Below are 27,725 nucleotides of genomic sequence, written 5' to 3' on the forward strand. Positions count from 1 at the left end.
CATACAGAAGAATGAAACTGGGCCATTTCCTTACACCACACACAAAAATAAACCCAAAATGGATGAAAGATCTCAATGTGAAACAGGAATCCAACCTTGAGCAGAACATAGACAGCAACCTCTTTGGCCTCAGACACAGCAACTTCTTCCTAGAAACATCACCAAAGGCAAGGGAAGCAAGGGCAAAAATGAACAATTGGGACTTCATCAAGATAAAAAGCTTCTGCACAGCAAAGGAAACAGTCAACAAAACCAAAAGAGAACTGACAGAATGGGAGAAGATACTTGCAAATGACATACCAGATAAAGGGCTAGTATCCAAAATCTATAAAGAACTTATCAAACTCAACACTCAAAGAACAAATAATCCAATCAAGAAATGGGCAAAGATTATGAACAGACATTTCTGTAAAGAAGACATCCAGATGGCCAACAGGCACATGAAAAACTGCTCCTTATCACTCGGCAGCAGGGAAATACAAATCAAAACCACAATGAGATACCACCTCACACCAGTCAGAATGGCTAAAATTAACAAGTCAGGAAATAACAGATGTTGGCGAGGATGTGGAGAAAGGGGACCCCTCTTACACTGTTGCTGGGAATGCAAGGGTGCAGCCACTCTGGAAAACAGTATGGAGGTTCCTCAAAAAGTGGGAAATAGAGCTACCCTACGACCCAGCAATTGCACTACTGGGTATTTACCCTAAAGATACAAATGTAGTGATCTGAAGGGGCATGTGCACCCAGATGTTTATAGCAGCAATGTCCACAATAGTCAAACTATGGAAAGAATCTAGATGTCCATCAAAAGATGAATGCATAAAGAAGACATGATATATATAATACAACAGGATACTATGCAGCCATCAATAAAAAACAAAATCTTGCCATTTGCAACAGTGTGGATGGAACTAGAGGGTATTATGCTAAGCGAAATAAGTCAATCAGAGAAAAACAATTATCATAGGATCTCAGTGATATGAGGAATTTGAGAAGCAGGGCAGGGGCTCATGGGGGTTAGAGAGGGAAAAAATGAAATAAGATGGGACAGGGGAGGCAGATAAACCATGAGAGACTCTTAATCTCAGGAAACAAACTGAGGGTTGCTGGGGGGAAGGGATGGGAGGGATGAGCTGGCTGGGTGATGGACATTGGGGAGGGTCTGTGCTATGGTGAGTGTTGTGAATTGTGTAAGCCTGATGATTCACAGACCTGTACCCCTGAAGCAAATAACACATTATATGCTAATTTAAAAAAAGAAAGAAAGAAAGAAAAAGGTAATTTAGGGATGAGTTATTGATTAGACAAAAATTCCTTAAATACCAGAACCAATAAATATCCCTGTGTTTATTGAGCTTTGGGTGCATGTTGGAGCACACCTCTGATACTTAGCTTACAATCAGACTTTGCTTCCTCTTCCTGCTTGTGCAGATTTTTAAGGTAAGCAGAGGTGAGATCCTAGGGCCTCCTCAGGCCCTTCCTGAGTATGTACACAGCACCACACATGTGAATGAAACTCCAGGTTCCCTGGGAATATGTCAGAGCTCTCCAAAGCCTATAAACACTTCATTCCTCACCTTTTTCTTTTAAGCTTTTTGGTTAGCCTGTTATTTGTGCTATTGTTAACCATCACCTCAGGCATGGTAATTTTAAAGCATTAACCTGGAAATGTTTTTCATAAACGCCCTCTAGGGAGAAGCTTTTAGCATTGGGCAAGCTTGAGTCAGGTCAAATAAAGGCAAACTTTTCCAGTCGGGTCTTCCCAGGAACAATGTAACAGAACAAATAACATCAATTCTTTGGGAATGAAGCTTTGGAAGAGCTCCAGTTCTGTTGCAACCCATTCCAGTATTGGGACAGCTGGCTCTTCTTTTTTTTTTCCCCAAGGCCAAGGCTTAGCTGGAGAGTGAAAGATGGGGAATTGCTGTTTTTACCAGCATTTGACAGTATTTCATAAATAAATGCTTCCTGGGTTGTTACAAGCCTTTGGCTAGTTTGCAGAGATCTGAAAAAGTTGACTCTGACTATTTTGCTACTTGTCTGCTGTTGTCGCTTTTATGGAGAGATACATTTTTGGATGTCATTTTCACTACACATAACTATTCCAGTAAATTAACCATACCAAAATTGAACAGATATAGTACAGTCAGTTCACCAGTACTGACCCGTAATTTTGTGACAACTCAATCCTCAAAACTAACAGAGGAAGAAAATAAACTGAGATAAAATAATAAAGTAAAATAGATAAATAAATAAACAAATAAATAAAATATACTGAAGGAAATCAGGCATTTCAATCTCTAAACTATGAAATACGACTGCAGGTAACAGCAAGAGAAATCTCCTCTATCTAAAGATAACAGTGAAGTCTATGCAGACAGCTGATATGTACTTGGGTTACTACCTAAGAGAAACACTCTTGAATGACAGCTCCAGGATCTAAAAGAATCCATTACAATATTATTCATTAGGACAACAAATTAGAAGATGCAGCTGATGAATGAAGAGTAAAATCTACTTGTAAAGTGAACTCATCAAAATGAAAGCAAAGGCTCTTATTAGAAAGAGGCTGTGTAAGAATATTAAACTCACTTTGCACTTAAACTCTTATCAAGGATGATTGATGATACAAGAAGAAACTAAAAGGAAACATATTTTTGTAGCTGTACTTTTATTTGCTGACACTACAAAAAGCCAAATCTCTACTACACAAAGAATGAGTTCACAGTGGAAAAACACCAAAGCACCTACATGTGCGTCTATACTGTACTAAGACAGAAGCTAACTCAGAAAACGCTTTCTGTGAAAACCAATTTGCCTTAATAAGTATTGTATTGATATCTTCGTATTTGCTTTCATCTATCAAGTAGTTTTATTTTTAAATTTGGTCTTCTGTGATTGCGATGAGGTCTTATCTTTTTTGTGTGTCCTCAGAGCAATCAATGTGGTAGATGAGATAAATAGAACTATTCTGGGAGACACAGAATTCTAAATTATATTATAAAGTATGTCTTAAAATGACATGGACTAAGTGCTCTTCTAGTTGGGTCTTTCTATGTTTAAAAGGCCACTTTAATTTGGTACCTGTTGGGGCACAGACAACAAAGATTAGTTAATGATTGTGCATCATTATGGAGGGCAATTTAGCCATGTATACAGAGCCAAACCCTCCCCAGAGAGTAGTCACCAACCCCAGGATTATACTTAGAGGACTACCATTGTCCTTCAGATGACACCGCATGCCTTTAAAGAGCTAATGTTCCCTCTAAGAGTTTGACTCTCTCTTGGACTATGGATTAATCCTTAATCACTCATTTATCTGACTTCCTATTGCAATTACAATAATTTCTACACAAATGAATATTCTATTGTCCACTATTAGTTTTATGTGCTTTTTAAACTTGTCTTTTATTTAGATAATTGGCTGCAAGATTCTTGAATTTCTGTATCCCCCCTCCTTTGCTCTCCTCTCTTCTTTTGTTCACAGACTCCTTTCCTTATTCCATCTCATCCCACCCTTCTCTGGGCAACAAATGCCACAGTGCTTCCCTCTACAGTAGCAATTCATCTGAACTGTTGAGAAACCATAAAGCTTTCCCCAATGAATTGAAAGAAATTGAAATTGAAAGAAATTGTTCGACTTTACACTGCTTCTGCCCTGTGTGAAGATAATTTTGAGGGTTTCTCCTTATTTCTTATTTTTAAAACCAATTGTCTGGTCTTGCATCTCTAGAAGATCATCTGTTCTGCTCTCTCCACTCCTCATTATCTGGTCACTAAAATAAGGGTTCTTTCACAACTCTTCCACGGAAACAAGGCACACTTTACAAACTTTATCTCATTGAAGATTTCTGTAGCACTTGAAATAGTTGACCAGTCTGTACTTTGAACAACAGTCCTTTCTCCCACGTACTACAGACTCACTTCTTGTAACTCTCCATCTAGTACTTGCTTATTCCCGCCTTCTAGAATGTCTTCTGGTCCTTCAAGATCACTGTGCCCTGGGTTTCTCTGTGCCTTCTCATAAGCTTGGACTGCATCTATTCATCTCAAATTAAAGTTTCCGTTTAGATAGTTTGAGACACATCCTGTGAGTTCTCAGAACACTCTTTATTTCCCTTACAATAGCACTTCTGTTATCATGTTGTAATTTCCTCTTCTCTTTGGGAGATCAGAAACCATGTCTACCTCATCCATCTCATGAATCCCTCCCATAATGCTTAGCATCATATCGTCATCATCATTGTCATCATCTTCATCATCTCCCCTCCTCTTCAGCTAGCAAACAGACACTGAGCTAAGAGCTTTACATATTTAAACTTCTAACTACCATATTTTGTCCAGCAGGAAAATGAGGTTCAGAGGATTAGAAGAGGCATCAACTAATTATGAGAAAGTAGGAATTGAACCTGGGGAGTCTAAAGCCCATTCTCTATTCTTCTTTCTTGGGATAACAGTGTAAAAGCACCTGATTGTCCTCTAGAAAACCACTCCCTCTCCATCCATTCCCCACCTTCCTTCTCCTGAGATTTTACTTTTTATATTACCCCACCACTACCACCATGTGTCTGTGGCCACACATTCTGTGGCCTGTGGGAAGAGGTTTGATTGTGATCTGCAAGAAAGGTGTGAAGCCTATTGCTGGTACCATTCCCAGTTCATCCAGGCATCTCCCCACTGTTCTCCAGAGAGACTACCCTTTTCATGGCACAGGCAAGAATGGGCATACATTAAAAAGAGAAGAGCTATCCTTCCTAAGGATTTAAGTGAGTACACCTCTCTCCAAATTCAGAAAACACTGGGTTTTAAGAGTAAAGAGAAGTGTAAGTGCACTCCTCAAGTTTGATAAATTAATAAAGCTAGTAGAAAAACAAACTAAACTGATCTGAAATATAAAAAGGAGACATAATGCCTTTCATCAACTATGAAACCCATCTCTGGGCCACTCCTGACATTTCCACACTCCTCTCTTGCTGCGCTAGTTGCCACCCTGTCTGTATCCTCAGCACCTGACAAGCTCTATAACTCTTGAGCACGAGGACTGTTTTTCATTCCTGGAAGCCCAGCGTCCAGAACAGTTCCCTACATTACAGTGGTACTCAAAAAAAAAAAAAAAAAAAGTAATCCAATGAAGAAAATACATATTTCCATCAAAGGTTTTTGTTTCCTCTTAGCAAGATAGTTTAAAAAGAAATTTGGTTAAATAATGTTAAAACTGAACTTGAATCTGTCTGACCAAATGCTATTGTGAATCTTTCAGGACCAAAAGGGAAAGTCAAGTTGTCCTCTGTTCTATCATCCTCGTTCTCTGAGCCAGAGATTTATATAAACTGTCACCTTGCCCCATATTCCATCCCAATTTCATTTTGCTCCCATGCGTGGCTCCTCTGCCCTTGGGGTAGTGCTCCCTTATGCCTCAATCAACTTCCTTCACTCTGGGACAGCCTGTATTCAGCCTCTCCTTTTACACACAGACAGGCATCTTAACATCAGTCAATTTTTCCTTAGTGACAAGGGCACAAGCCCACTCCTATGATGGAGCGGAGAAAAAGGGTAAGGTGAAGGACAGCCCCTAGGGCCTATGTGCCATCACTCTCTCTCCTTCCTCATCCAGGCAGTGGGTTGCCCTGGAGAACTGGCACACAGATGCTTGGCCCCCTACGGGAACAATCTATTCTTGAGACGGATGAAGTTTTTTCCAGTCAGCACTGTGATACTATAATGAGTAGACTCCGGCCTCAAAATTAAAGCTTCCTGAGAAAAGAACATCCTGAAGATTGTTTGAACTATATTACTGAAATTCTTCGTAATGCATGGTGACTCAACCCTGTTTGTTCATTGCAAACATAAGCAGAGCTGATTTTGAAGGGTGTGCCTGGTTAAACATATTGTATACACCCTCTATATTAAGACCAACACCTGGTTAGAAGCTGTAATTTATTTTGTGTAGAGTGTTTAGTTTTCACATAGAAAAGACATTGAGAAAGCAGTAATTAAATAAGATTGGCAGATGTCACATCATGAATGTCCTCCTATATCCTGCATTTTTGCTATAAAGGACATTATTGCGACAATAGGCAAAACTCAAATGGAGTCTGAAGATTATAAGGCAGTCATGTATCATTGTTAATGTCCTGATTTTGGTGGTCACATCATGACTATGTTGGGCAACAACCATATACAGGAACTATGAAGTACAGAACAGAAATTATAAGAATTAACCTTGGTTGCTTACAGTGTAACAGGAAAGATATCAAGGGCATGGAAAAGATGATGAAAAATACAAAGCACAGTGTCATAAGGATGAAAGACCAGATAAGAATCTATAGTTCTCAGTGTTTTCTCCACCAATGACATTGACTCTAATACTCAGTCTTGGGGGATCATGGAGGTCTATACCCAAGTCACTGGAGATGGATATAATGCTATTCCTTTCTTCTCCACTGATTGGACATCGGAAGGAGCAAGAGTAGCATTATTCTAATGTTAGTTTTGAATTTATTCTAATTTAAAATTAAAAGGCAAATGATCGACCATCTTGGTGATATCATCTCTACCTCATTCATCTCAAAAACATTTTATTAAATCTCTCAGTATAACTCAAATTAATAAATGCTATGTAAAGGCTAATCTTTAAATGGGGGAATAAGTACTATCATCACCCCTCCCACTGTTGCCCCATTAAGAGGTATTTCCTGTCCACTCTCCTCAAAAAGCAACACCCAAAAACTTTATATTGGTGCAGCTCTGAGAATCTTACTGCCTGTCACCTTCTCAGTAGTGTCTCCCATGTGTGCCAATGACACCATGATAATAGATTCATGGACAACTCTTAAGTTTAACATTCATTCTTTCACAATTATGGAGTGTGCTAAATGGTGAGAGAAAGGTCATTCCTCAAGATACTTACAGTTTAGTGGAGAGAGATCATAAACACGTGCAAACTCTGACATACATACACACAAAATACATGCAGATCCCCTTCCCCTCGCCCTCACTGCAAGATTCAGAATGTCCCAGCTCGCCTTCTCTCTCCTCTGACTTGTAACAGAATCCCATTTGCCCCCACCAACCCCACTATATGGGAAAATCAACTTACATAGGGTCAGGGAGAGACATTTTATAGTAATAGCAAGTTTCCTGATTTCCCTGAGTCTACTTCCACATATAGAAATCTGCGACAAGCAAACCTAATGCCTCGGTAGAAACTGGATGAAATGTGATCATGAACATAAAATACTACGTTCAAAGTATTCTTCCCAGCTCTCTTCTCTGCTTCTCTCAGAGTGGGTAGGTCTACATCCAGAAATTCAGTGTTCAAATGGGAAAAAACTGATGATGAGGACGGGAAATAGGATGGGAGGCGTTGAGGAAGGTTGAAGATCTCTCTCTGCCACCATGGCTTTTTGTACTCCTAATTCCAACTGATCTCTCCATTTCTTACTTAGGGAGCAGAGAAAATCTTCTCTGCTTACTGGTCTCTGTCTGCCCTCCTAGAATCAGAAGTACAAAGGCACCTGGCCACCAGGTCAGGTGGCTTTTCAGTTCCCTGATTATCAGAGAGAGCAGGCTCACTCAAGTTGGGTTGATATCGATCCTCCTGAGGACCTATGGATTTCTGAATTGACATGTTCTCAGAATCCTCCCTATTCCTTCCCCCAGCACCCTCTAGGGCTTGACTCCAAGCTGTGGTCCAGTGCAAAGGTAAGAGTACTCTGCATTTCCTGTAAGCCACCCAAGGGCCTGGATGCCCCCTGAAACACAGATACCTGCCTGCCCCAGCCCCAGCTGCATCTGTGCTCAGGACAGGTGGATGGACAGGTTGTTGGAACTGGACGGGAACAAGATGTTATAACCAGGCTGCATCTTTTCAAACTCATCCGCAAACTCCCAGTAATTCTTTTTTTTTTTTTAATTTCTTTCTTTTTTTTTTTAAATTTATTTTCAGCATAACAGTATTCATTGTTTTTGCACCACACCCAGTGCTCCATGCAATCCGTGCCCTCTCTAATACCCACCACCTGGATCCCCAAACTCCCACCCCCCGCCCCTTCAAACCCCTCAGATTGTTTTTCAGAGTCCATAGTCTCTCATGGTTCACCTCCCCTTCCAATTTCCCCCAACTCCCTTCTCCTCTCTAACTACTCTTGTCCTTCACGCTATTTGTTATGCTCCACAAATAAGTGAAACCATATGATAATTGACTCTCTCTGCTTGACTTATTTCACTCAGCATAATCTCTTCAGTCCCGTCTATGTTGCTACAAAAGTTGGGTATTCATCCTTTCTGATGGAGGCATAATACTCCATAGTGTATGTGGACCAGTAATTCTTAATTCTTGAATATCCTTTTCCTTTTCCATCTACTTACACTAAATCCTAGAGCTGCTCTTATGACTTCCCCAAACTGCTGAACGCTTGGGCCCTTCTCACATCACAAGAGTCAAATGAACCCTCCTTCTTCTTCTCACACCACAAAAGCCAAATGAACCCTCCTTAAAGAAAGGCATGAAAGACAAGGAGGGAGGGAGGGAAAGAGCAAGAGGAGGAAACCAGAAAAAGAGTCTAAGTTGGGAACCCTCATGTGATATCAGATTTCAACTAGTCACAAGTGTCACTCTCCCCCTCTTTTGAGTTATGCCAGCATCATCCCCAGAAACCCACATAAGCACATACTGGTTAGTTCTCTGTTGTGGCAGAATGTCCCACTCCCAGTAGGGCAACAGTAGGAAACCCTGCATAAATTCTCTAGAGTCATTTCAATAAAACAGGTTGAGAAGGAATTGATCAAGGACTTACCTTTGCCTTCTTCAAAAGTTTCTGGATGTCACCTCAGGTACTCCAGATAAAAACTTATCTATAGTTTTTGGAATCCAGTGATTTCTACAGTCCACCAGAATCTCTCTTCGGCTATTTTTAAAACTTGACTCTGATATTTTGTGTTATTTCAGGGTACTTATAGAGTTTGGTTTGTTACATTGGAAAAGAAACTGTTATGTACTGTTGTGTTTTAGTGGTATATTCCTCAAAGCCCATCAATTCTTCCTTTGGTTATTTTGATCCTCTAGAAGCAATGTATGGAATTAAAACAAAATAAAGGACCAGGCTGTGTAACATTATTTTAGGCACCCCAAATTTGGACCCAACGTACATGAGCTCCAATTCTTATTCTATTAATAAGTTGTCATGTAAGTCTTGGGGAACACTGACCTGTCTCCTTCTTGAGGTTATCATGGAAAGCATGGAAGATGATATGTAAAAGTAGGTTGACAAAATACAAAATGCAATGTAAAAATAAGGCATCATATTTAAAGAAATTACTAGAATAGAGGAGATCTATGCAAAGCCTATGGAAATGAACCAATAAGATATTTTGCCTAGAATTGCCTATTTTTTCCAAATGCTTTAAAGGACCTTAGAATGGGAAAGTGTCTGACTCTTAAATGTTTCCTTTAAAAGTATAAAATCTTCCTCTTTTACCATGTGATATTACCTTGTGATATTTGAATTACATCTATAAGTAAATCTAACCCAGTAGGTGTTAGACTGAATTTTTGATTGTTTGGCATAAAGGTTCATACCACATTTGGAGTTGAAGTTATTCTATGGATAATTTGAACAATTATTTCTTAAAACCATTTGGAAACAAGGTATGATAACTGGGTGGCTGGCTGATAGACTAACATCATTGATGGAGGGAGCCTAACTGGATAACTGAGGCTCAAAGTTGATATGAGGACATGGGCTCAAATTATCTTTTCTGTGCATAAAACTTAGTTTACATATTTCAGCCTTTCATATCACTGAAGTAACTCATAAGAGAATAAGGCCCTTACCAAGAGATATAGGATGTTGTTCGTGCAGCACACTGTCACCATTTTAGCCTTACATTTAATGCATTATTTCCTTTATTTCATACTGCAATCCTTAGTTCTATTTTCTGAAAACCACCATACACCTTATATTTGACATTGTTATCTTTTCTTATGTGCTGCTTATATTCTCAATATTAATTATTGTACCATATTTCACATAATTTTTAAAGATTAAAAACCTTAGATTTTATAGGTTTTTTTTTTTTCCTTTGGTCTAAATACTGAAGACCAGTTTATTCAAGTAGCATAGGTTAGATGAGTTTTCTGATTGATTTTTTTTTTCATGTTCTTTATCGTCTGGCCATGAAAATTCATAAATAATCCACCAAGTCACATTCCAAGTCATCTGATTACTGGTAGCTGGCATGCAGAGCAATGAAAATGCAGTTTAAAAAAATTAAATGCCGAGCTGCTACTACCAAGACACCAGGCAAATATATATAAACAAGAATCCTGTGATTTTACCATAGGAAGGCTATCTGTCTTCTTTATTTATGGCTTCCAGAACAGTATCTGATCATAGTAGCCATTCAATAAATATTTGTTTAACATATACTGGTAAAATAAATAGAAACATCCAGGAAAAAAAAATTGCTAGATCTGAATGTGGGCTGAAGAAAGTTTTCTTTTTTTGATGTTTTTCTTTTCTTTTCTAGAAGCCTGAAATTGTTTCTCTACGGTTCATTCACTGCAGCAAATTTCTAAATAACTATATGTCTGCTCATAGGAGTTAGAAAGCATTTTGATAAGGTATACCACAGCTTTTTGAAAGGGATGTGAGGTAATCTGAACCCTGCACAACAGGCTCTTACCCCAGACTGTCCTGTACAGAATTGCTTCTTACAACACTGTCTTCAGAGATGAACAATCACCAAGGAAATATAAACTAAACATGCCACCATTTTGCAAAGTGAGTGTTTTTATATCCTGATAGGGTTTCTCTAACAGACATTTTATAATACTCTCTAACTTCACTATCAACACTGGAAAACAAACCCTTCAACATTTCTTTTTCTAGACAATATGTAAAATTGATGCTAAGAATCTATGCTGACTGTAGTATGAATTCATCTAATGTTACAGTAAATTCTTTAATTTTCTACCCATCTCCCCGCGAAGTGTTATCAAACAACTAGAATTTTCAACTTGAACGTCATTGTAAATTTAGGGGATGTGGTAGAGACAAATGACAAATCTGAATTAAAATGCAAATACAGACACAAGGTCTGGAAAGCATTGTCGGTCTGTTTTTCATTCGTTGAGGTAGATGGTTGTAGGTTGTGAGGCCAGGAAGGAAATGCAGTAAGCAATGTCGTGATGATCCAGTAAGAGGCAGAACCTGGAGAAGTCAGAGCCTTTACCCAGACAAATATGAACAGGAACCTCCCAGAGGAAGGCTATTCCAATCTTTGAAAATGCTGGTGCAAGAAGGAAAAACCACAGAAAACCACCGAGGTAGAAAGAGCAAAGATGATGTGTCTGAGAGATAGGAAGATAAGGAGAGTGAAAGAGACTGAGATAAACCTGCCCCAAGAGAATAGAAGAGGAAAACAGGAAAAAATCAAAGATAAATATGTCCATTCTAAAAACAAAGCCCTGGGACCAAACGCAATGATCTCACCTAGTACATGGCCAGGGGTGGCCCAAAGCCCTCCTAATTTATCTTTGAATTCCCAAGGACTTACCTACTCGTAACCCTTTGTACCCACCCCCTGCATCTCAGCATAGTGTATTTATTTCTTCCATGTCATACTAAACCCAAACCTTCCTATCAAGCATAACCAACAATTTTCATAAAAATAACACTGACCCTGAACATTTTTGAGTTTAGTAGAAACTGACCGGTGCTCTTAATCATCAGAGATGACTCTGATGGAAAAAAAGAAGGAAATTCACGTCACATCACACTCTGCCATTTTATGGCCTCCACCTGTCTTCCTATCATCTCTTTCTTTACAGGAGCAAAATAATAAATCCATTCTCTGTCTCACTCAGAACAACTTACCAATGCCTCTGAAACATTATACCAACAGTTATTAAGTCTCTAGATGTTGGAGAAAGGAGGGGAAATTTGTAAGTAGGGGTCTACTTTCTATCAATAATTGTTAATGCTTTCTTCCATAAAAAGTAGAAGGGTACACATAACACATCACTTCATTAAATAAAAATAATTTAAAGACCTTTTGCAGTCACTAAGATTTTATTTTCAAAAAGTATTTATGAATATAAAATGCTTATGGTGAGGCATAGGTTTTATATGTAATACAACACTTTTTACAGAGGTCATGTATATTTATATTCTTCAAAATGACTTCAGAAAGATATACTAAAACATTAAAGTATCTCTGAATAGTGGCATGATGGATGATTATAACTTTCTCCTTTATAGTCTTTCTATAAAAGTTTTAGTCACAGAAAGGAACTGTTTTTTTAAATCTGAAAGAAAAACATAATTCTTATTCTTAAAGATGGCTTAAGAGTCATACTCAGTAAAATTGTTTTCAGATTAGAGTGATATCTGGTTAGTTTGAGCTACAGAAAGCAGGTGAGGTCATTGTGAGTCTCCTTCTAAATGTGAAATACATACTTCACCCATCCTTGAATCCCAAACAATTTGATTCTTTGAGAACCTGAATTTGATTTCTCCCTGGGGAACTCAATCTTTTTCAAAATTTAAGTCACACTCTTATGAGATTAATACATTAGATTAAAGGAAAGAAAAAATGAGAAAGAGATTATAAAAATAATATGAATTCAACAACAGTAACATATATATTTTAAAGCCTTTATTCAATAAAAAAACATTTATTAGGAAGTCTTTAACCAAGTTATTTAGTTTTAGAACTTGGCTATGATCTTCTAAAGCTAGGTACCGGAGGGCCATCTTTTTAAAAAGTTGCTTTTTAAATGCATGATGTATTATGGTGGTCTTATATTGATACTTCCTGTCTCTTTAAAAGAGTGATGGTGCATGCAAAGCAACTACCACAGCTTCTCTTCCTATCTCTGAAGTAGAGATCGAATGTACTCTGCCTAAATCCCTTGCTAAAAAATAAGTCCCTGCATATCTTTAATTTTTAAAATAAACATATTTGAGATAAACTGCAGCCATTGATTCATTTATTCACATATTCACAACAAATATATACCTGTGTCTAATATATACCAGGCACTGTGTTAGGCTCTAACTGTAATGAAGTGAATATGAAAACTCCCTGCCTTTAAGTACTTCATATTCTATGGGAAACAGTCAAGATACTAGTAGGAAACCAAAGCTACACAGTTGCTTGTTTGCCCTGATTCCTTAATTATAATTAATGTTTACTTTTTACCTCTGGAAAAAATATTGTTACTGCTTTGATGGAATCATGCCCAATTTTTTTCTTTTTTTCTTTCATTATCTCTTTTTTCTTCCTCCCTCCTTCCCTCCCTCCCTCCCTTCCTTCCTTCCTATAAATTCTACCAGCATTGTGCAGGAAAATAGCAACTGGTCATATGTGGTTACTGAGCATGTGAAATGTGGCTAACCCATATTGAGAGGTATGGTAAGTGTAAAATACACACTTCATTTCAAAAATTTCCTATTAAGAATGCAAAATATCTCATTGATAATTTTTTCACATTCATTACACACTGAAACCATAATATTTAATATATAGTGAGTTGGACAAAATATGTCATTCAAATTAAATTCACCTCTTTTTTACTCATTTTAATGAATCTATTTAAAAATTCTTAATTTTATATGTGGCTTAAATCATACCCTACTGCATGTGAATTGCACTAAATGTACCCAGTTTCTTACTCTGGGAAGAAAATAGAGAAGCCTATCACTTCCGAAGTCATATTCATTGAAAACATAATGATACATACTTTAGTTTTAGTGGTCAGTTATGAGGTTCAGTCCATGTGAACATACAAACACCATTCAGGAAAACAAAATCAAAAAGAAAACTAAAAACACTAGTGCATAAGCACTGATAGTTTTTGTGTATATTGTAATCATTATAAAATATAGCAGCATCTAGTAACTTACCCCTAGTTTTTATCTTTGGAGTGGAAAAGAAATTCCTCTCCACCTTGGTAACTTGTTTCATATTATTGAAAGTAAGTACTTTATTTACAAAACAAGTTTATATAAGTACTATATAAGCAGATCCATCTTTGTGGGTTTTGTAATTTGACTTTCATAATAGGATCAATAGATATTTAATCTATTAATTTGTAAGAGTCTACATACATCTGGACATGAGCTTATAGCAGAGAAGGCTCTCTTATTATATACCCAATGATCCTGAAGACTATAAAAAGGAAATATTATTTCTATTTTCTCCTTAAGAGTTTAATTAATCTAATTCCCTTCTCATTTGCTGTGATTCTGTGTGTTTGCAGTCTCTAGGTGAAATGTATGAAGCTCAATGAAATGTTACTAGAATTTTTCAAAAGTCTGATTATGTATAAAAAAAGATTTTGGCAAGATAATTACTAGAATAATATCTTTTATTTAATGTTTTCTTTAATTTTCATACAAGGGACAGTCAAAATTTTAAATTTAAGTTTAGTTTAAAAAAATTTAAATGGTTTATATTATGTTTTTCTCAATAATCCAACTTACAGTGCTAAGCACAATGTATGTCACATTACAAAATATCCCATATAGCTTTTCAATGATCATTTTTATAATGACCTATCTGAAATATAATAAAGGTGTTTCTTAAAAAATTTTGAATGTAATAAGAAAGTTTGAGCAAAATACTCCTAAGTGTATCTTACCAGAATCCACTTATTATGTCTCATCTTACATTACTTTGCAATGAATCATAATAGCATGCAATATAGTACATAGCCCCACCTTCAGTGTATAAAAGATACATGTAAAAGGAAAAATATATGCATACTTTTCTAATGAAATCATTGCCTTTAGCAGTAGTTCATAATAAACTTTTTTTTTTCCTAAAACGTCCTCTCATCTTTTTCTCTTCAGATGTCCAAAACTCCTACAATTTCCATCTCTGTGATTTGGCTATTGAAAATTTGATTAAAATATTACTTTCAGTTGCATAAACATTGAACAGAAAAGTAACACCTTATTCACTTTTACCATTCTTTCATCCATTGAATAAATTTTTACTGAGCAGCTACTATGTGCAAGACACTGTGTTAAGCCCCTGGATATGATGGTACACAACTTATTTTCCTTACCTTCACAGAACTTAGAAAGAGGAGAATTCGACATTTCATAAATAAATTGACAAATAAAAACACCCCTGTACACCAGGAAGAAAACAATGAAAGAGAAGTATAGGTTTTATAAGAAAGCTTAGGGAGCTTTATGTTCTTTCCTTGTTTCCTTTTGAATTTTAAAACATGGAAATGTATTACCTATTCAAAAATCAGTAATTAAAAAATAAAAACTAGGAGCACCTGGGTGGCTTAGTCCGTTGAGCATCCCGCTCTTGGTTTCAGCTCAGGTCATGATCTCAGGGGCATGAAATCTAGCCCTTCCTCAAGCTCTGTGCTCAGGAGGGAGTCTGCTTGAGATTCTCTTTCTCCCTCTGCCCCTCCCTGCATGTACACACTCTCAATAAAACAAATAAATAAATCTTTTCTTTATACATACATACATACCAAATCCAGGGTGTGGGGCAGTTAAACTCTGAAGGAAACACAAGAAAATAAAAGCGGTTATTAGCATTGGGGGGGATGGTGAACTGGGAGGCTTAAGACAGAATTAGAGGAAAATTTTCCACTATATTTCATTGACTTTTCTTTTCATTTTGAACTATGTTAATGTACATATTCAACAGTTTAAATAAAATACATTTTAAAAAATCTAAAATAATTTTTTTTAAGAAAGCTTAGGAGGATTAATTTAGCTGAGAGAAGTTAAGGAAGATAGTGACGGGTTTTGGAAGGAAGACAAGGTAGGTTGCACTGAGACCATCAGAGGAACATTTGAGGTGGAGGAAACTGTACATGCAAATACCTCAAGCAAAAGAGCTGCACGCATCTGAGGAACTGAAAGACAGCTGAGTGCGGGAGCCTCCTGTGCCCGGAGGATGATGGAAGATGAGGCTGGTGAGATTGGCAGAGGTCAGGTCACACTTTGCCGCATGTGTCCTTTGTTGAGACAATAGGCGTCCTCTAAGTGGGGTCTGATGATTACAGAGCAGCAATGTTAATTTCATGGTTTTGATGGTTAGACTTTGATTGTGTGGAAGAATGTTCTTATTTGTAGAAAACACACTGTAAAGTATTCAGGGTTGATGAGACATCATATGAACAATTTGCACTCAAATAGTTCAGAGAAGAAAAACGTTCTTTGTATGATACTTGCAACTTTTCAGTAAGCTTGACATTTTTTCCAGTAAAGAAAAAAAAAACAAGATTGTATAGTGAAAGTTCCTTTCTCCTAATTCTCTAATAGTTTTCCATTCCATTTAAAAAAAAAAAAAAAAACAAAACAGAATATCTGAATGGAATAATTTGGACGTATTCAAGGAAATACAATTTGTGGGACCATTTATTTTCTTATTAGATATGTTTCCAATATAACCAGAAATAAGGTATTGGGAACCAGTCATTTTCAGTTTAGCCCTGGAAGGGCTGCAGCTGGACTGCACTATGTGGACAGGTGGTTTGGGACAGAGAAAAAATAAAACAAGTTCTCTCTGAGTGAGTTACTGGTACAGCACCTTTCTTTGGCCTGAAAATTTCAGTATCCCCTCTCCCCTAGACCAAGTTCTAGAGCGATACAGGCACTACCAGGCCTGCCCTGATATTTGAGGAAAAAATAGGGGCCCACATACCAAATGTTGAAATACTTTGAAATTATAAATTAATTGTTAAATTAAATATATTTTGTCCTTATCTTGATAGTATACCTTCATAACCATCTAGAGGGTGAATTTAAAATTTATTTTAAAAAATTCAAAATGCCAACTTCTTTGACTTTGTTCTGAAATATGTAGTTCAGGAGAGAGTGGTTCACTTGCCTTCACTTCCCACATCAGGCTCCCATCCACCTGCAAAGGCCATCCCTCATGTATGGTCACCTCCACAAAGAGCTGCTCCCTCTGCCCCTACCCCTTGGGTCTAGGAATCAGGTGCAGGTATTCCTTCAGTGTCTCAGTGATTCTCTTGAACTTTCCATCATGTGATTTTTTTTTTTATATTGTTCCAGAACTTCCACTGAACATACAGTCACATCCAATAATTGTTAGACCTTGGGTCCACTAAACATTTATAGTAAGTTCTTATTCCTTTTTACATGATATGAATAATAACAGATGTATCTATTATCTTCAGCTTGTTTTTTTGTTCTATAGTAAGTCTGAGAGATCTACCCGATTTAATCTAGGACTTTGTTTTAAGAAATCATAGCCATCATTGTGTATGTGAGACTGAATGTAGAGACAATGGCCAGACTATACACAAAAATGGAACTCAAACACACAATCTGCAGCAACTGGCTCAGGAAACCAACTCATTAGTTACATCCAGCCCAGAAAGCCAGCCTGCCATTTATAAGTCAGACCATTATCTCCAACAATTGGTCCAGGAAGACAAACAATAATCCCTATAACACTGAAACAAAAATGTTCAGGACTTGACTAATAACTGTCAGCTTCCCTAACTTTTGTCCTCCTTCCATCTTAGGACCAACCAGAGAAAGCCAAATGTATATACTCCTAACCTATCACATAGGATGCCCCACTTCTAGTTAGTCTTCTGACAGCTTCTTATGCCAACAGCCCCCAATCAGGGCACACCTGAAGTCTTCCCTAAGTCAGTATAAAGCTTTCCAGCACCTGTGCCTGTCTTTGAGTCTCTGGAAAACACAGATAATGATGGCTAACCCCTTTGCGATAACAAACTTGGGGTAAATAACTTTTGCTTGTTCTCATTCATTAGTCTTTGTTTATTTCCACATGTAGTAGGCAATGATAGTTTTCATGCTTAACATCATTGATTGTAATGAAGCAACTGGCAAGTTTAACTTCAATATCTGTTTGGCTAATGTGTATTTATAATTTATTAAATTAAGTAACTAATAAATAATTACTATTTCATCATTAAAATTTCAGTTGGACTTGTTTCTTTTATAGAACTAGCTGTGGCTCTAATAAAAATGGAATGTAGACTGATTAAGGAAAATAGTCACAAGGCTTTATTCATTTCCTGAGTTAGCAGCAAAAGCAAATGTTTCATTAGTAATTTATGCAGTAAATGGTAGATTCTTTGAGTTTTGCATATCAGGATGAGTCATCACCAAAGGGTGTTTTATATGGTGAAAAACAATGCTCATATCTGTAAAGTCTTTTTACATAACTTAGTTAACAAAGGGATGTTCAATCTGAGAATGTAATTGATTTTATTACTGCAAAAGCATTTGGAAAGAGGAGGGGAAAGGCGTTATACTCAGAGCAATAGAATTCCTAATCAACAGAGGTTGAGAAGTGACATACATAAGTTCCCAGTTATCTTTAATCCTTACAGGAGGCTGTTTTTGAGATCTGTGATGTGAAGATACTTTAAAATTCAAACCATGAATCAGAAGTCATTTTGAAGACAGATAAAGTAGCTGGTAAATTCTAATTCTAGTGTTTTCTGTTTTCTGCAGATAGCAGGAGAGTCATTTCCAAGCTGTAGCTATCTGTTCTTCTCTCCTCCACTGAATACCCATTTTCCTCCTCCCTTTCAGATCGCTCCCAAATTTATTTCTCCCACCTCTTCCTTCTCCCATTATGCCAGTAATTCCTTGAGGTATAGATGTGGGCTATCTAGAGCAGAATCATCAAAAGGTGCCTGCCAAAATGCAGATGCCTGGGCCCTGTCCCGACCTTCTGAATCAGAATCTCAGGGAGGGGAGCCAGAGGAATGTGAATCTTCACAAGCTCTCTAAATGATTCCGGTACATACCTGAAGTTGAGAATTACTGTTTAAACCATTTATCTACCTCAAAATCTCACCAAATCTCTTGGATTCAGAGAAGATCTAATATGCTAAAGACAAGATAATCTATGTTTTTAACCTTTGCTTCTCATTTGAAATGTAAATGGTTTCTCTAACTTCTGATAAGAACTACTTATCAGGGGTGCCTGGGTGGCTCAGTCAGTTAGGCATTTGCCTTTGGCTCAAGTCATGATCTCAGGGGCCTGGGATCAAGTCCTGCATCAGGCTCCCTGCTCAGTAGGGAGTCTGCTTCTCCCACTGCCCCTCTCCCCTACTTGTGCTCACACTTTCTCTCTCTCTCTCAAATAAACAAAATCTTTAAAAATTAAAAAAAAAAAAAAAGAACTATGTATCAGATAACTTGCTGTCAATCCATAGCTCAGGAAGAATGAAAGAAAACTTGTATATGTGCCCCCAAAGAAGCTCCTCCCCTTCCTCCTGTCAGTGCTCCATCACCCTCCTAGTTACTAACTGTTTAAAAATGTAAAATTAAGAGTCATCTTTGACCTTTGCAAATCCAATTGGTCACTAATCATAAGCCACTAATCATGTGGCTTTTTCCCTCATGAAGCATCTGAGTACGGCCAAATCTATTTTCAAGGCAGTAGTTGTTACCTGAGTACTTACTATGTGCTAGGAAATAGTGATATGAGGACAGCCAGACCTGATGCTTGCTTTGAGACACTTAAAGTCTATCATGACAGTCCAATAACTAAATCATCCTCTGTGTTAAGTGCTACGGTGTAAACATGGCAAAGGAGCTGACAGGACACAGATAAGGAACCATTGAATGATTCCTATGTGGACTATGAAAGGTACAGAGAGGAGGCAACATGTAAGTTGGTGTTTACTGAAGGATAAGTAGCTCCCCAGGCAGAGCATTCAAGAGGGAAAACCAGGGCCCCTGGGTGGCTCAGTCAGTTAACCATCTGCCTTCAGCTCAAGTCATGATCCCAGGGTCCTGGGATCAAGCCCTGTACCAGAGTCCCTGCTAAGCAAGGAGTCTGCTTCTCCCTCTGCCTGCCGTTCCCTCACCTATGCTGACTCTTTCTCACTCTCTTACTCAAACAAATAAATAAAATCTTTAAAAAAAAAAAAAATGAAGGAAAAAAAAAAGGAGCAAAAACACCAGGATGTGAAAGTGAGTTGGACAGAATAGTTCCTTGCCTGATGTGTGCTGGAAAGTGACTGTGATAAAGCCAGAACGGTGGGTTTTGCCCAAGTTATACAATGTCCTGTGTGACACGCCAAACAGCTTGGACTTCTTCTGTGAGCACTGAGAGTCACGAAAGTGTTCTTTTCTTTTTAATTATTATATTTATTAAAATATATGTACAGGATTTTAAGATTCAAATATTACAAGGCTTAAAATAAAATCAGTACATTCTCTGTCCATCCCCTACCTCCCTAAGCCCTGCTCCTCTCAGGCATCTATTTCCATACTTAAAGCTGTTACTTTTACTATTTACCTCCCTATTTCAAAATAATATAGGACATTGAAGAAATTTCATTGTGAAATCAACAAATATCAGTGTCACTGAGTCTTTCCTCTCAGCTGCTCTCTTCGGCAAAGAGGAACTTTCTGGTCTCCTGCCTAAGGGCACAAGGTCAGTTAAAGGAGGCTTCACTACAATCACCCTATGTTCTCCTTACTTGACTTTTCCCTGGACAGTAGTCTTCGATGTCTAACACATCCAGGAGACTTTCTTTGATCTAAGGTTATGTCAATTACTTCCTATCAAATAAATCATTACATTAATTTTAGCTTTACACTTTGAAGATCCCAAGCTACATAATTTTTTTTTTTTTTTTTTTTTTTTTTTGGTAGCAGTTGAATCTGGTTTCTATCAAACAGATGAAGAAACAGAATAGACTGAAGTGGGGGTAAAAGTTGGTAGATATTGAGGTCTTTGAAAGCAGAGGTCAGCAATCTACAGTCCATGGGTCAAATCCAGTCTCTCACCCATTTTTGTATTACACACGAACTACAAATAGTTTGTATTTTTTAAGTGGAAAAAAAAAATCCAGAAGTGAATACTATTTTGTGATGCATGAAAATTATATGAAATTCTGATTTTAGAGTTTGTAAATAAAGTTTTATTGAAATCCTACCAGGATCAGCTTGTAAGATCTTGTCCCAGCTCCTTTCATGCAGGAGTAACCAGGTAATTGTGTAGTTTTGACAAAACCCACATGGCTCGCAAAGCCTAAAATGTTTGCTATCTGACTCTCTGCAGAAAAAGTTTACTGACCCTTGTTCTAAAGCAATTAGCTCAGGCAATGCGAAGAGTATCAGGTAAGAGGATTAAGCCCAGGTAGTCAGGCCAAGGGAAACAGAGAGATCCCTATTAGAGAAAGTGGGAGGAAAGAAAGTAAACATGTTTTCTGCCTGTAGAACTTCCTTCAGTTCTGGGTAATGGAGGCCTTAGAGCATAAGCTTCAGCAAGTTAATTGTCAATGCTTCTCCAAGGAGTTTCCCATTTCGGCTTCCTATCTCACTCTCCTAAATCATCACTGTCTGTACCACTTGGCAATATATTTTTAACTATCTGCATAGGTGCACGTGCATGATCTGTTCCTCAAATAAATTCTAAGCTCCTGATGGCTTTAAAAAGAGGTGGGGGATGCTTTATAGTCCATTGTATTCTTGTTTTTCCAAGACCTAGAACAATGTGTCATGATCCCGAGTGCTTGTGAATGTTGAAGATGATGACAATCTGCTGGGTATTATCTTCACTTTTTTCCCTCCAGACAAAGGAAATAAATCCCTACAAAAATGTATTTCCACATTCAACAAATTTTAACAAGATACACTTTGATGCACTTTAAGTTATTAGATGCATAGCACAATCTGAGAATTTGTAGTTCTGGTAAAACACGTGTTCTTTGTTTGAGTGCATTAGTTCAAAAAGAGACTTTCAGAGCTCTCCAATTTCCTTCTTCTCGGGACTCGACCTTCTCCAGCACACACTCTTGCATACACACCTCCATTGTCCTATCCTGATATACTCAGAATCAAAGGATAAACTTCTGGACAGTGAAATAAAGGTGGAGAAGAGATGTCAGATAAGCATGTGCTGAGTCATAGAGCAGAAAGAAAACAAAATCCAAAAATACTTCTAGCTAATGTGGTTTGTATCTCTGAATTTCACCCAGGGCTCTGGGGAAAGGGTGAACGGCAGGTTTCATTTAATTCAGTGAGACACTCATTCACAGGGTTAACCTTTTCCCTTTTGTGTCCTGGTTGATACAAACTGATTTCTTTAGGACATTAATGGGCTTCTGACTGGTAGTCTCAATAGTAACCTGTTGCAGGAGTTCAGTGAACAAGTGGTCAAGAGGCTGTTAACTGTGGTTTAATGTTAGGGGGGAAAAAAAGGAAGCGAGCCTAAAAATAATTGCTTAGAAGCTCTGTCTGAACAGAAACTCCAGAACCTTGAGAGATCTAAACAGATTCATAGATTACACACCTTTTTAATCTCCAACTGAAAGAATTGAAGATATTCTCAATATCTATATATCATCTATATATTGTATCTATATACTATATATTGTATCTATATACTATATATTGTATGAAGGAACCCTGGGTGTATTTGACTTTAAAATATTTCTCTAATGTAACCAAGTAAGGGTAAAGTTGGAAGAAAGGGAAAAGAAGTATGGCACATGGGCTGAAGAATTTGCCAGACGGAAGGCAACAGAATGCCAAAGGCTCTGAGACAGACTCTAAGGAATGAGAGGAGGAGGGGAAGAACAAACGGGCAATTTTTCACAAAGAATAATAATGAGTACTTTCAAGTCTCATCATCCCTTCCCCTGCAGTGCCAGCAGATGGATGATGCAGAGATGCTAAGTGACTAGGCAGACACTTCTCCTAGCCATGAACAGTGTGGAGAACTACAGATATCTAGGATGCTTGCTACTTTGCTGGCAACTGTGGAACTCAAACGTGAGGCAGTATTCCTTTGGTAATAGCGGTAACCCCAACCAAACCATAAAATAGGACAACGAGCACATGGAGCATCCTCCGTCCCTGTAATAACTTTGACTCTGCCTCATTGTTCCAAGCTTGTAAATTACAATAAGGAAGTGGAGGAGCAGGCATGTACTAGGCACTCAGGACATACCTCCTGGATGAACCAACAGCGAGGTATCTGGAGGTTTGAGCTGCACAAATCCTGACAGTGCAGATAAAACAAAGCATAAAGGAGTTTGTATATATCATGGATAAAGGCAAACATTTTATGGTGAAAAGCAGACTTGGTTATAGAATTCTGTGCGGGAGAGTTCTTGGTGAACACATCTTCTATTCCAGAGAAGATCACAATGTTAGCCAAATAAGCAGAAGAAAGTTTCCAAGGCAATATCATAAACCCTCCCTCTCTGAGAATTAAGTCATAAATCCTCCAATGACTACACACCATGGTATAAAAATACATCTTTTTGTCATTTTATTATGTAAATAGGATCCAGAATTTGGAAAATACAGTGTTCTACATGAACATTGGGGAACTTGCTTGAGGGCACGTAGATAATTAGGGAAGGACCAGAATTGTATGTCCCGAGGTGTTAACCTGCTTTTTAGTTCTTCAGCTCTGAATGAAGCTCTGCCTTCATCCTAATCTTGTAGATATGCACCAGAAATAAATGCCCCTTCTCCTAAAAAGCCACCCTTCTGAAATTCCCTTTTACCAGTTTCAATAATTGTTTTGTTTCCATTACTGTTTGGAAACAATATTTTTTGTTCAAATGTCACAAAATCACATGTGTACAGAAGCCGGGCACCTAAAATACACGAAGGAAGGAGAAAGTATGAGATGTGTCAAATGGTAAGTGACACTCAGCCCTGGTTTATGGAGGATGCAGATGCTGAGGACGGTGGGAAATCTGAGACACAAACCCAATGCAGAGTCTCCAATTTTCTGAGAAAGAGCAGAAATTCAGATTGGTATATAAGGCATTTAAATTTCATTGTGTTTATTTTGGTAACTAATTAAAATGGGAAATACCGGCCAGGCCAAGCCACAGACAAAACCAAGCATGTCTGTGGGCTGTGTCTAGCCAGAGGGACAGCTCACTTCCTTTATATGTTGCCAGATAGAGCTGCTGGGGGCATGTCACTCTGTTTGGTTTGGCTTCTAACATATCAGCAATCAGGCCCATTAAAGAAAGTCCAAGAACATTTTGAATAATACCAACATAGATGGAGCTGAACAGCCTCCCAGGATGGCTTACTCGGTAGGAGAGTTAATTTAAGGCTGAGAGTTATGTTGTGTCCCAGCTAAGAGCATAGGCTCTGGAACCAAGTCGCCTGGGTTTGAATTCCAGCTCTTTCAGTTACCAGCTCTGTAACCTTGGGCAAGGGATGTGACTTCTTCCTTGCTCAATTTCAAGACTGTGAAATGAAGATAATGACAGTTAGATGAATATAACGTGAATATTACATATATTATATATATACACATACACATGTATATACACTATACATATATATATACACAAACACTTAAAATAATATCTACATTAGTGCGATCTAATTATTTGCTATTATTATTATTCACAAATCATAACATTGGTTAAAACAACAAACTTTACACGTCTCTCTCACATTTGACAGCTACTGATCCCTTGAGGGGTCTCAGGAAGCTTTCTTCTTCAGACAGAACAGGTGGGGAGATCAGGTTCCCCAGGATAAACTCCAACTACTTTGGCCTGAGTCCTGGTGCCCTCACTTCTTGGAAATGGCATAATTGCATATTTCAATGAGATGAATACACATAGCAAAGTTTTTGAAATACTAAAAATACTAGCAGTTAATAGTATGTCAATCTATCTTTTCATTTTTTGCTTTTTTGGAGATCATCCATTTGAAAGTCAGGGACATTCTGTTCCCGAGTTGGAAGGCAGAAAAATCAAAGGACTTTTATTTTCCTCTTTTATGGGTTAGTGAAGCATGAAACTTATTGGCAGATGCTTGGGCTGGATATAAGTTGCCATGCTATTTCATTCAAGTTTATTTTCACATTAAATGATTCTGGAGGTTTTTATATTTTAAAAAAGGTACCCCATTTTTTTGAATGCCTAGAAATAGAGAAAACAGATAGTCACATGACATCTTATCTATTTTACTGAAATAACCATATGTTTGTGAGTAGTCAGCGATGACACAAAATTCATTTTCTATGCCACAAGCATATTTTCTTACCAATGAAAATTGAGATACACCCTGCCCTTTAAAGATTCCGTAAGTTTTCTTTTTCACTTCCAGTATCCTGACAAATAAATAAAAGGCCCACCATGCTTTCATTCCACCAAGTTCTTCCTACTTAAGGCAGGAGAAAACAATTGTGAACTCTCAAGAATAATGCAGGTGGAATTTATGAAGATTGAAAAGAATGTCTACTTCTACTCTGATCTCATCAAGGGCTGTTTGTGGCTTTGTGCTCCTGTGAAACCCAACCCAGAAGCTCAGAATCACAAAAGATGGGAAGGCGTAGTAGAGAGAGTGTCATCTACACACTACTACCAGCATCCATTTAACAACCAAGGGTCAAAGCTCAAAGAGAGACTACACAGAATATGCAGTTGGGTACACAGGGGCCAGAAGCCAAACCTAAAATTGTCAATGAATTAAAATATCTTTGTATTCTGAACTCTGTGTCTATTAGCTTCTAGAGGTATTAAAATTAGAGAGTGTCACACACTATTAACTGTTTTTCCTCTCACAACTATTTCAAAATTCTCAGTTTTTCCTCAAAAATGATGGAAGGATTACCTGCCTCAAAATCGTCTGAGGTCTATGCAAATCACAGATTCCCAAACTCACCCCAGGCCTACTGGGTGGGAAGGGGATTTAGAATTTGGGTACTGACAGTTTTAATACACAACTCAGAGGATTGTTATAAACAATAAAGTTTGAAAACCACTCATGTCTAGAATCTGGTATGTGCATTAATACAAGTGGAATTATTGGAGTAGGGAAAAACTTTCCTACTTCATTTATTTAAAAAGTGGATATCCTTTAAGATCTCAAACTTGCAAGATTAATTTGCTCTAAAGAAGCCTTGGGTTATAAATTCCATCTGCACTTTCACATGTGTGCACTCAGTGATTTTTCATAGTGTCCCTTTCTCATCTGACTTTGTATTCTCGGGACTGACCTTAGAATGAGTCTTACTCAATGTCAGTAAAACCACTTTGCTTATATTAGGTGTGATGAGTTATATTTTGCTGCCGAAATACAGCTAGCATTTATCCTTACGTTTCTGAATAAAGACTGTACGTACAGGGCTAGGGCATTTTAAACCCAAAGAATGACATAGAAAATAATGTTTTTGTATCATACCATTTCCCCCTTTAATTTATTCTTTAACTGAAAAAGAAAAATAACAATTAAAATTAGACATGAATCTAGCTTAGCGTTTAAATTGTATAACAGATTTAGAAACACGACAACTTTTAAAATGCATTAAACCAGGAAATGGCATTTCAAATATAGAAGATCCACAGATAAGCTTCTAGAATTCTATCTTAAGTTTGGTTCTCTTCCTAGTCCTGCAGCCACTATCTCCCCTCCGCATGGTTCAGTACAAACCTGGCACTCTATGTACTATGTGGGTGAATTGAGGCTTTTTCAAGATTCTATTTTAAGACAAAAAAAAAAAAACAACAGTTTTAATTTGAAACAGTGATGATGGTAAATCCCCAAGGATTCATGTCCAATTTTTCATTACAAAGGAACTATCTCTCCTTGTTTTCTGATAATATCACATCGCTGTATTATTATTATTATTACGGTGCAGTAACTCTGCTTATAATATTTTTATAGTAAGCCTAGTTCATTATTATTATTACTACATTAAATTGGAGTTGTGCTCTCAATGGAAGCTACTTTTAGTCAACCAAATGTTTTGTACTCTTCTGCTCCTAGTACTTACACCTTAAAGGAAATTATGAACGTCCGCAGAATAATAGTCAAAATTAATTTAACAATATTCTAGAAAGATAAAGAAAGTTAAAATTATCCTTCTGATCTATTTTCACCAGTCCATTTAAGATAATGAATATCTAGGATTTAGTGTTCACTATACACTAAGGTTTCATTACTTTTTATATGTACTTCTTTTCGAATGTCATGTAAAGCTAGATCCATACGGTCATGTATTTTGTTCTCCATTGTATTAGGACATAGGTTAGGTTTCAATAATAGCTTTAGGCAAATATTTGTGAAAGACTTTAAAATAAATTAGGTAGGCCTGGTTAAATGTTTCCGGAATTTGTACTAGGTAGGTTCTACAATGATTCATCAAAACATTGGTTAAAAAGCTTGTATCTAAAATTTTGTTGAGAAATGACAGGCAGAGAAATGCTATCTGGTTGGCTGATATTTGATGGAAATTAATGACCAACAATAACCTATAAGTGCAAGGAACCAGATCCTTTCATACCTGAACTATGAGATAAGTGCAAAGAACCAGATCCTTTCATACCTGGACTGTTCTAGGAATGCACAGAAAACCTGCTGTGAAACACTACACCTGGGACCACAGTTTTACACCTGGTCAGCTTCACACTTCTTATCAGTAATCTCTTTTTCCAAAGTCCATGCTGAGCTAAAGATCAGAGCTAACATTTACTTCTACATTTCAGGTAGTTTGGGGGGGGTATAGCTCAGTGGTAGAGCATTTGACTGCAGGTAGTTTGGGTCCTTATTTGGTGCCAGGAAGCGTGCTAACTTCTTTACAATTCTGTTTGCTTGTATATTATTAAATCCCATTTTACAGTTGAGAAAACTTAAAGCCTGTGCTTTCAATAACTTTCAATAGCTTTCAATAACTTAAGCATATAATTGGAAGCATCTTTCTTTTTTATTTTGTAAATATTTTTGATT

This window comes from Enhydra lutris, unplaced genomic scaffold (assembly GCF_002288905.1).
Source record: "Enhydra lutris kenyoni isolate GAN:26980312 unplaced genomic scaffold, ASM228890v2 scaffoldscaffold17, whole genome shotgun sequence".
NCBI lineage: Eukaryota > Metazoa > Chordata > Mammalia > Carnivora > Mustelidae > Enhydra > Enhydra lutris.